This window comes from Vulpes lagopus, chromosome 23, assembly GCF_018345385.1.
Source record: "Vulpes lagopus strain Blue_001 chromosome 23, ASM1834538v1, whole genome shotgun sequence".
Classification (NCBI taxonomy): Eukaryota; Metazoa; Chordata; class Mammalia; order Carnivora; family Canidae; genus Vulpes; species Vulpes lagopus.
The window spans coordinates 18352569-18364681 of NC_054846.1; positions in this window are offsets into that span (position 1 = coordinate 18352569).

Here is a 12113-nt window from a genome sequence, read left to right on the forward strand (position 1 = left end):
GTTTTTTTAAAAAAATATTTTATTTATTTATTCACAAGAGAGAGAGAGAGAGAGAGAGAGAGAGAGGCAGAGACACAGGCAGAGGGAGAAGCAGGCTCCATGCAGGGAGCCCGACGTGGGACTTGATCCCAGGTCTCCAGGATCAGACCCTGGGCCAAAAACGGTGCTAAACCGCTGAGCCACCCGGGCTGCCCCCCACCCCATAGCTTCTTGAGGAGTTCCCTGTGACCAACCAAAACAGGAGAAAATCATTTAGCCTGGTTCACGGATGGATTGGCTCAATATCCTGGTGATATCTGAAGATGGACTACTATTACTACACTATGGTCCCTCCTTGGAGCATACCCTGTAAGGCAGAAATGAGATGAAGTCCTTCTTGTGGGTGGAGCTTTCAGCAGTACACTTCTGTTATTTTTGTATGACAGAAATAGTCTGAGCATTGGCATATGTCTTGGCTTGTTGGTCAGGGGCCTGAGCAGAACAAGATTGGAAGACTGAAGTTTAAATTTTTAACTGGTAGGCAATTAGGCAACTAGTAAAGATCCGGAGAAAGTAAGGCATATGGAACTGAGTGTGGGCATAAAAATCTTTAGGCTTATAACAGTATCTGCTAGGAAGCATCCATGGCAGAGGAGTTATTTGTCAATAGAATGGACAAATGTATCTGGTGGATGTTAGCCAACCTCTATCAGTGCTTATGCAATGGGCACAAGCATGGAGTAGCCATGTTTCTTTTTAAATTAAATTAATTAATTAATTAATTAATTAATTTATTGGAATTCAATTTGCCAGCATATAGCATAACACCCAGTGCTCATCCCGTCAAGTGCGCCCCTCAGTGCCCGTCACCCAGTCACTCCCACCCCCTGCCCACCTCCCCTTCCACCACCCCTTGTTCATTTCCCAGAGTTAGAAGTCTCTCATGATCTGTCACCCTCTCTGATATTTCCCACTCATTTTTTTCTCCTTTCCCCTTATTCCCTTTCACTATTTTTCATATTTCCCAAACGAATGAGAACATATAATGTTTGTCCTTCTCCAATTAACTTAGCAATTCACTCAGCATAATACCCTCCAGTTCCATCCACGTCGAAGCAAATGGTGGGTATTCGTCGTTTCTAATGGCTGAGGAATATTCCATTGTATACATAAACCACATCTTCTTTATCCATTCATCTTTCGATGGACACCGAGGCTCCTTCCAAAGTCTGGCTATTGTGGACATTGCTGCTATAAACATTGGGGTGCAGGTGTCCTGGCGTTTCACTGCATCTGTATCTTTGGGGTAAATCCCCAGCAGTGCAATTGCTGGGTCGTAGGACAGGTCTATTTTTAAGTCTTTGAGGAACCTCCACACAGTTTTCCAGAGTGGCTGCACCAGTTCACATTCCCACCAACAGTGCAAGAGGGTTCCCCTTTCTCCACATCCTCTCCAACATTTGTTGTTTCCTGTCTTGTTAATTTTCCCCGTTCTCACTGGTGTGAGGTGGTATCTCATTGTGGTTTTGATTTGTATTTCCCTGATGGCAAGTGATGCGGATCATTTTCTCATGTGCTTGCTGGCCATGTCTATGTCTGTGAAATTTCTGTTCATGTCTTTTGCCCATTTCATGATTGGATTGTTTGTTTCTTTGCTGTTGGGTTTAATAAGTTCTTTATAGATTTTGGAAACTAGCCCTTTATCTGATATGTCATTTGCAAATATCTTCTCCCATCCTGTAGGTTGTCTTTTAGTTTTGTTGACTGTTTCTTTTGCTGTGCAGAAGCTTTTTATCTTGAAGTCCCAATAATTCATTTTTGCTTTTGTTTCTCTTGTCTTCATAGATGTATCTTGCAAGAAGTTGCTGTGGCCAAGTTATAAAAGTGTGTTGCCTGTGTTCTCCTCTAGGATTTGGATGGATTCTTGTCTCACATTTAGATCTTTTATCCATTTGGAATTTATCTTTGTGTCTGGTATAAGAGAATGGTCCAGTTTCAATCTTCTGCACATGGCTGTCCAATTTTCCCAGCACCATTTATTGAAGAGACTGTCCTTTTTCCAGTGGATAGTCTTTCCTGCTTTGTCGAATATTAGTTGACCATAGAGTTGAGGGCCCATTTCTGGATTCTCTATTCCGTTCCATTGATCTATGTGTCTGTTTTTGTGCCAGTACCACACTGTCTTGATGACCACAGCTTTGTAGTACAACCTGAAATCCGGCATTGTGATGCCCCCGGCTCTGGTTTTCTTTTTCAATATTCCCCTGGCTATTCGGGGTCTTTTCTGATTCCACACAAATCTTAAGATGATTTGTTCCAACTCTCTGAAGGAAGTCCATGGTATTTTGATAGGGTTTACATTAAATGTGTAAATTGCCCTGGGTAGCATTGACATTTCACAATATTAATTCTTCCCATCCATGAACATGGAATATTTTTCCATCTCTTTGTGTCTTCCTCAATTTCTTTCAGAAGTGTTCTCTAGTTTTTAGGGTATAGATTCTTACCTCTTTGGTTAGGTTTATTGCTAGGTATCTTATGTTTTTGGGTGCAATTGTAAATGGGATTGACTAATTTCTATTAATTCTCTTTCTCAGTCTCGTTGTTAGTATAGAAATGCCACTGATTTCTGGGCATTGATTTTGTATCCGGCCCCACTGCTGAATTGCTGTATGAGTTCTAGCAATCTTGGGGTGGAGTATTTTTGGTTTTCTATGTACAGTATCATGTCATCTGTGAAGAGGGAGAGTTTGACTTCTTTGCCAATTTGAATGCCTTTTATTTCTTTTTGTTGCCTCATTGCTGAGGCTACGACTTCTAGTACTATGATGAATAGCAGTGGTGAGAGTGGACATCCCTGTTGTGTTCCTGATCTTAGGGGAAAGGCTCTGAGTGTTTCCCCATTGAAGATGATATTTGCTGTGGGCTTTTCGTAGATGGCTTTTAAGATGCTGAGGAATGTTCCCTCTATCCCTACACTCTGAAGAGTTGTGATCAGGAATGGATGCTGTATTTTGTCAAATGCTTTCTCTGCATCTATTGAGAAGATCGTATGGTTCTCGTTTTTTCTCTTGTTGATGTGATCTATCACATTGATTGCTTTACGAGTGTTGAACCAATCCTTGCATCCTGGGGATAAATCCCACTTGCTCATAGTGAATAATCTTCTTAATGTATTGTTGGATCCTATTGGCTAGTATCTTGTTGAGAATTTTTGCATCTGTGTTCATCAGCGATATTGGTCTATAATTCTCCTTTTTGGTGGAGTCTTTGTCTGGTTTTGGAATTAAGGTGATGCTGGCCTCATAGAATGAGTTTGGAAGTACTCCATCCCTTTCTATCTTTCAGAACAGCTTTAGTAGAATAGGTTTGGTTTCTTCTTTAAACGTTTGATAGAATTCCCCTGGGAAGTCATCTGGCCCTGGACTTTTGTGTCTTGGGAGGTTTTTAATGACTGCTTCAATTTCCTGGTTATCAGCCTTTTCAGGTTTTCTATTTCTTCCTGTTCTAGTTTTGGTAGTTTGTGGTTTTCCAGAAATGCATCCATTTCTTCTAGATTGCCTCATTTATTGGAGTATAGCTGCTCATAATATGTTTTTAAAATCATTTGTATTTCCTTGGTATTGGTTGTGATCTCTCCTTTTTCATTCATGTTTTTATTAATTAGAGTCTTTTTTGTTTTTAATAAGGCTGACTAATGGTTTATCTATCTTATTAATTCTTTCAAAGAACCAACTCCTGGTTTTGTTGATCTGTTCTACAGTTCTTCTGGTCTCTATTTCATTGAGTTCTGCTTGGATCTTTATTAACTCTCTTCTTCTGCTGGGTGTAGGTTTTATTTGCTGTTCTTTTTCCAGTTCCTTTAGGTGCAAGGTTAGCTTGTGTATTTGAGTTTTTTCCAGTTTTTTGAGGGATGCTTGTATTGCGATGTATTTCCCTCTCAGGACTGCTTTTGCTGTATCCCAAAGATTTTGAATGGTTGTAACTTCATTCTCATTAGTTTCCATGAATCTTTTTAAATTCTTCTCTAATTTTCTGGTTGACCCTTTCATCTTTTAGCAGGCTTGTCTTTAACCTCCACGTGTTTGAGTTTCTTCCAAATTTCTTCTTGTGATTGAGTTCAAGTTTCAAAGTATTATGGTCTGAAAATACACAGGGGACAATCCCAATGTTTTGGTATTGGTTAAGACCTGATTTGTGACCCAGTATGTGGTCTATTCTGGAGAAAGTTTCATGTGCACTTGAGAAGAATGTGTACTCAGTTGTGTTTGGATGTAAAGTTCTGTAAATATCTGTGAAATCCATCTGGTCCAGTGTATCATTTAAAGCTCTTGTTTCTTTGGAGATGTTGTGCTTAGAATATCTGTCATTTTCAGAAAGCGCCTGTGTTGAAGTCTCCCAGTATAAATGTATTATTATCTAAGTATGTCTTAACTTTGGTTATTAATTGATTGATATACTTGGCAGCTCCCACATTAGGGGCATAAATATTCATGATTGTTAGGTCCTCTTGTTGAATAGATCCATTTGAATGGTAAATTGTTCTCCAATCTTTTATTTTCAGGATGTAGGTGTCCTTATGTCTAAAATGTGTCTCTTGTAGACACCAAATAGATGGGTCTTGCTTTTTTTCCAGTCTGAAACCCTGTGCCTTTTGATGGGATCATTAAGCCCATTTACGTTCAGAGTTACTATTGAAAGATATGAATTTAGTGTCATCATAATACCTATTCAGTCCCTGTTTTTGTGGATTATTTCTTTGGACTTCCTCTTTCTTTTACAGTGTCCCCTTAATATTTCTTGCAGAGCTGGTTTGGTGGTCACATATTCTTTCAGTTTCTGCCTATCTTGGAAGCTCTTTATCTCTCCTTCTATTCTGAATGAGAGCCTTGCTGGATAAAGTATTCTTGATTGCATGTTCTCATTTAGGACCCTGAGTATATCCTACCAGCCCTTTCTGGCCTGCCAGGTCTCTGTGGAGAGGTCTGCTATTAACCTAAGATTTCTCTCCATATAAGTTAGGGATCTCTTGTCTCTTGCTGCTTTAAGGGTTTTGTCTTTATATTTGGAATTTGCATTTTCACTATTAAATGTTGAGGTGTTGAATGGTTTTTATTGATTTTAGGGGGGTATCTCTCTATCTCCTGGATCTGAATGCCTGTTTCCATCCCCAGGTTAGGGAAGTTCTCAGCTATGATTTGTTCAAATACACTTTCTGGTCCTCTGTCCCTTTCGGCGCCCTCTGGAACCCCAATTAAACATAGATTTTTCCTCCTGAGGCTGTCATTTATTTCCCTTAACCTTTCCTCATGATCTTTTAATTGTTTTTCTCTTTTTTCCTCAGCCTTCTTCCTTGCCATCAACTTGTCTTCTATGTCACTCACTCTTTCTTCTACTTCATTAACCCTCAGCATTAGGACCTCCAGTTTGGATTGCATCTCATTTAATTGATTTTTAATTTCAGCCTGATTAGATCTAAATTCTGCAGTCATTAAGTCTCTTGAATCCTTTATGCTTTTTCCCAGAGCCACCAGTAGCTTTATAGTTGTGCTTCTGAATTGACTTTCTGACATCGAATTGTAATCCATATTCTGTAACTCTGCGGGAGAAAATACTGTTTCTGATTCTTTCTTTTGTGTGAGTTCTTTTTTCTCTTCATTTTGCTCAGTGCTGAGTGGCTTAAAATGAGTTGTATTTGTTAGAAACGCAAACCCTTCCCTCTGTAGCGTTCCAGCTGTTCTCTCTTTAAATCTCAGGCCGAATTCGTAGGTTTTCAGGATGATTTGAAAGTTATCTAGGTAAGTTGGTGGGGACAGGTGACTTAGGGACCCTACTCTTCCACCATCTTGCCCTGCCCCCCTAGCCATATGTTTCAATGGTCTATTGCAACGTAACAAACCATACCAAAACTCAGGGACTTAAAACAACAATGATTCTTTTGTTTTGTTTTTAAATTTCTCATGATTCTGTGGATTGCATAGGTAGTTCTGCATTAGTTGATTCTGTTTGTTTGGTGGCGGGTGGGGAGCATTACTTGATTCTGACTGAGTGGGGCTGTTGGCTAAGGAGACTTGAAGCTCCTCCATAAAGTCCTTCTACTTATTAGCGTGGGTTTCCTCATAGCATGGTCATCTCAGAGTAGTCAGACACTACATGGTAGCTGGCTTCTAAGAGGTAGCATTCCAAAAGTATGAAAACAGAAGCTAGTAGCAGAAGCTTGCTGCTAGTAAGTTATCCCACAACTTAGTGGCTCAAAACAAAAATGATGTATTATTTCTTATCATTCTCTGGGTCAGAATTTGGGCCAGGCTGGGACGGGATCTTCTGCTCTACATGGAGTTAGCCACTCATTTAGCCACACTCAGCTAGGGGCTGGTCTGGTTTGTAGGTCCAAGAAGACTTTACTCAGATATTTGGCACCTCAGTGCGTCGTTGCTTCTCTGTGAGGCCTCTATTTTAGTTCAGACTCAGGCTCATCATTCATTTGTCTAGCCCATGCTTTTGTGCAGCAGAATATGGGTTTATATTCCCTGTCCACAGTGCCTCTGCCATCATGAGTGTCTTATTATCTTGACTTACTGACATGGATCCTCTGTAACATTGCCTTGGACCAAGTGACCCATTTTGAGGGCAAAGGATATATTATCGTGGACTCATGACCACAAGTCCATGAGTACTTCAATATACCATATTACTTTGAAACAACAGCTTGGTACAATGTTGGAATGGCCTATTAAAGGCTCAGATACAATGAGAGCTGGAGACATCATCCTGGGTTTGAGGCTCTGTCCCTGAACTTTGAGATACCCAAAGCCAGGTTCTTCAGAGGGTCCCCAGCAGGACCAGATTTCAGTTACCTATAGATGTAAGCAGCTCAAAATAGACTATCTGTTGCTTTTTCTTTCTTCTCTCTCTTAATCATCCATCTCCTTTACTATTTCATAGTCACCTTTCAAATAAGCTACCTACTCAAGTCTGTGTCCTAAGCTCTGTTTTAGAGGTAAGCCATACTCAGACACTTCTTAGGACATACTACTTTTTGCTATTATGAAGAAAACCCTGGAAATTCACATCTTTAGCATACAGCCTGATTTTCATATCATGTTGGGGGTAGATTTCCTGAATTGGATTTGATGGATCAAAATATGTGGGTTGTGGTTAAGGCTCTTATCTATCCACTGAAAACAGTGTGTCTATTTGTATTATTTCTAGAAAATATATGATATTTTTATGTCTCATTTTCCTGGTATATTTTCATTTCTATAGGTTGTGAGAAAACTTTTGTGAAAACAAGAAAATTTGTTTCAAAAGTCATGAAGTAGTAGTCATGAGTGACTTGGAGCAGTGGTTCTCAAATGATGTTTCATTAATAAAGTCCACTTCTCCCTAACTGACAGAGTATAGCTATAAATAGCCAAATGCTAGACACACAAAAGAAAATTCACAGAAAAAAGCCTTATGTTAATGTACAAGGAAATCTTAGGACTCTGAACACTTTGTGGTAAGTCATTTCAATAAAGTTGTAGTAGGTTTTAGACAGGCAGATGAAGGTCTTTTCTCATTCAAGGGCTTTACCAGGTAATAAAGTATCAGCTAAAACTTCTCTCTTTTGATGGGAGTGGAGTTTGTAAAGATATACATATGAAAAGCAAAAAATAATAAGCTAAAATCAGAAAATTCCTTCCCCTCCCTTGGATTTATAGTGTTCATTCATCTTTCTGTCTATAAACTACATCCTTTTGCTGAAGAAAAGTAGACTTTAAAAATAGTTGACTTTTCCAGTAAAATGATGTTCCTTTATATAATGGGAAACTCCTACCAACTTTGAAGTCTGACAAGTTAATTGATATCAAAGGTTATTTGATACCAGGTTTTTTTTTTTAAGATTTTATTTATTCATGAGCGACACACACACACAGAGAAAGAGAGAGAGAGAGAGAGAGGCAGAGACACAGGCAGAGGGAGAAGCAGGCTTCATGCAGGGAGCCGGTTGTGGGACTTGATCCGTAGTCTCTAGGATCACACCCTGAGCTGCAGGCGGCGCTAAACCGGTGTGCCACTGGAGCTGCCCCAGGTTTTATTTTAAATGGACATCTACGTCCTCTTCTTCTCAAAGTTCCAAAATAATAGAGAATACACTTTACAAGAGAATAACCCCCCCCCCCAAAAAAAAAATCACTGGAAAGTGAGACGAAGTACCATCAACCCACCAAAAGATCTGGGGAATTCCTGGCGGGTAGAAAGCAAAACGTGTCGACTGATGGAAAAAACAGAACAGTACAAAAACAGAACAAGGGTAATGACGAGAACTTTAAGGGTATTTATTGGTAGAACTTGGAGAAATTCCAAAGGCACGTCAGAGCTGTCCTCATGGGCATGTGACCTGTACAGTGGCATAGTGCCTCATGCTCAGAAGTGCCTCTACTTGGTTTAATGCTCTATCATTGTCTTGAAATTCTTAATAATTTTTTTTTTTTTGAAATTCTTAATAATTTTTAAATAAGGGACCCAGCATTATCATTTTGCACCAAGGCCTGCAAATTATATACTGGTTCCTAATTGCTAGTACTATTTTTCCACGCCCTAAATTGGGACTATGGGAGCAGTTGCTTTTACCCTTAGGCCCAGGTTAATAACTACTTTAAGCAACAATAGGCTTGCATGAGGCTCTTAGAGAGATTACTCATGCCTGAGAAAAAAGTCGCAGAGAATTTATGGTAACTCTAGACTTCTAAAATGAAACAAAATGAAGAAGAAGAGGAAGGGGAGGAGAGGTGGAGGTGAAGGGTTTTCAGGGGGAAAAGTACACTAGAAAGTCATTCATAATCTGATATTTGGAAGAGTTCTTGGTCAATCACCCATATTGGCTGCCTGGAAACACAACTATGTCCACTTATCTACTGTCAGTTTTCAAGGGGGAGACCACTGGAAAATTGAAGCTTACACAGTTAGATAGAAAACTTGTCTCAGCAACTTGTGTTAACTTATATCATCCATCACTGATAGATATGAAAAGATAACAGCTCATCAGACACCAGGGGAAAGCAAAACATGTGAAATGGAAGATCAAATTTGAAACAATAATAGATTCTGGAGAAAACATAATTCAGGGAACAGAAGAGGATTTTAAAAATTCTAAATACTATCCCCAGAGATATTTAAGAAAATTTTGAAAATTTAAGAAAATATTGCATCCACTAAGTAAAACTGGGCTGCCATAACAGGAGAACGCATAGCTGAAGAAAGAATACACAGAAATTAAAAAAAAAAAAAAAAGAATGGCAAAATTAAAAAAAAATGTATGGACTAGCCAAATTACAAAATTGATGGGGAAAAAAGATGAAGTCCATAATCAAAAGATAAAATTAGCTCATTAGAATTGAGAGCTGAAAAGAAAAAGAGAGAGATGGTAAATATAAAGAGATCTTTTCCTTGCTTCCTTAAATAAAATTTTAAAAAATGATAATTAACCTATTTCTGTGAATTTTAAGATTCTAGTTTTCAGAAGGACCTAGAAGGGCTCACAGAGGTCCAGGAAAGAAAACAAACAAAACAAAAACAAGTGAGAAAACAACATTCTAATCTGTTTTGTTTGTAGCTGCATCACTTGCGCTCTTACATTACTTGTTTAGGAAGAATTTGTTAAATGAATAAATGGGTGAAAATATCTCATGCAGCCTCAAAATTCTAAGGAAAAGGAGAAAAATCTCAAATGTGACCAGAGAGAATAAAAGAACAGGTTATCTCAGATGAATAAGCATTTGACTGTTAGTAAATCTCTTCAACAAGTATGGGTACCAATGACACAAGCATAACCATCCACATTTTGAAGGAAAAGAATTTGTACCTAGAATTTCTCACAAGCAGAATTATCATTCTGGTATGAAGGAAAGATAGACATTTCCAGTATGTGCAACAGAAAGACATCTTCCATCTGAAAAAGTTACCCAAGGATATTCACTAGGAAAAAAAAGAAAGAAAACTTTAGAAGAACATCCAGAATTCAGAAACAGTAAAAGGCCAGGAGTTCAATGTAAAGCAATTACAGGATGACAGTTGCATAGAGGCTCAGAAAGAATAGAAAATTCAAGGGGGAGAGGAAGACAGAGGTTCCGTCAGGAATATCTTTAAAAGAAAGTTATTTCTCTCCATAACTTGTGGGATTAAAAACACAGAACATCTTAGTATCATGAAAACGTATTTCTCTTCAGTTGTCAAGATAGTAAAAAGAAGACAATGAGAAGGTAAGAAGCTGTATGGCATACATAGTCCAAATACAAACCGAGGCAGGTTCCACTCCTCTGGTTTGTAGGGCATGTCTAGATGGTTATACCTAGTTCCATCTTGGCCGGAACGTGAAGTTTTTTCCCCTTGTGTTGCTGTCACCCCACAAAGTGTTAGTCTCCAGAGATTCATGAGCGTTACCGAAAACTGGATACTCCTTAATGAGAGTGGCAAATGCTTCTTGGATGATAATGTGAGTGATAGCTTGGGTTGGATCACATTCGTCTGGGTTCTTTTATTGAGATGGAAGGACCTTCCCCCACCCTCTTTTTGAGTTTTGTCCTGTTCTTCCTCCACTTTTTGACTAGCCTCTTTCCTTTGTTTTACCCTCCTCCCCATCCCAATCTCATCTAGTTTCTGGGAGTAGAAAAGTACAAACATGCTCTGGGTCTTCATGATTGGACAGGAGCTTCAGTTTTTACTCCTTAGGATTATACAATTTTTATGATTGCTTCCAAAGTGGGTAACTCCTTTCTGTTAAAACAAGATACAGAATGAGAATTTTCTTAGTGGCTCAGAATTTTGGTTAAACTCTCAAAGTGGAGGAAAAGTCAAGAATCTCCACATTCTAAAGAGAGGTATTAGGGACATTGTCATTTGCTAAGAATTTGCCCAGAGGTAGTGAGTCGGGGTATAGTAATCATTCCCCCAGCAGCCTACGTAAGAGAAGGCTACCTGGGGGAGAGTACGGATGACTGTGATGACTCATGGGAATTTCCTTTCCCATAATCAAGACTAGAACCATCTTTGATGCTTTCAACTGTTGGGTCAGCTCCTTGGAATTAGAGCAGTGCAGTGAGAAAGTTCTTGGGAGAGCTTGCCTGTGTTTTCTCTTGGGAGAGCTTGCCAGAGTTTGAGGTTATAGATGACTCCATAGATGGGTACTCATTTCTTACAATGAGAACTTTGAACACCCAAAGAGGCCGGCTGAAGCAGCGGGAGCAAGCTACACTTCCATCATTCAGAGGACAAAAGTATCTGAGTTATTGTGGGTCCTGTGGACGCTGTGGATGTAGCCAAGCTCCAGTCATCTTGAAGGAGCTGCCTGCCAGAGTGCCCAGGCATCAGAAGAAAGAGGCTACAGGGTATAATGCCATGGGGGAGAGTTGGGGAGGCGGGTGATAGGATGTCAGCTGAAAGGTAAATTAAATCAGGAAATGGTGGGGGCTCCTGGGTGGCTCAGTGGTTGAGCATTGGCCTTTGGGTCAGGTCGTGATCCTGGGGTCCTGGGATCAAGTCCTACAAGTAGGCTCCCTACAGGGAGCCTATTTCTCCTGCTCTCTCTCTGTCTCTCTCTATGTGTCTCTCAAGAATAAAAAATAAAATCTTTAAAAAAAATCAGGAAATGGTACAGTTGGGTGATATTTGTAGTTTTGTGTATGGTTTTTGCTTATGAATTCTCCCTATGAGCACCTGCCACAACAGAGGCTGTGCTATGGGCAACTAGTGTTGCCCAAAAACCAGCAATATGGTCTAGACAAGAATTCCTTTGCTCCTTTCTCCTCTACTACTTCCTTTCCCTTCCTCTGCCCCAGGAGATGATCCAGCAGCAGGAAGAAAGGATAAGTGAAAGAGCAAGATCATTCTGCCTTTCTTCACTGCTGCTCTGGGCTGAGCCAGGCCTGAACTGGAGAAGGGGGAAAAACTTTAATTAAGATGGATGAGGAGTGAAAATTTTGGTTTAAACTGGAGTAACATTTCAACATCTGAAAACAAAGCTTTTCTAATAAATATGGCTGGAAAGCCATGAGATCCATTTGGGATATTGGTTAAAGTATAAAGAGGGCAAATCTGATGAAACATACTTTTAGATTGCTTGTAGGTTTCATTATTATTCAGATATAGCAAGC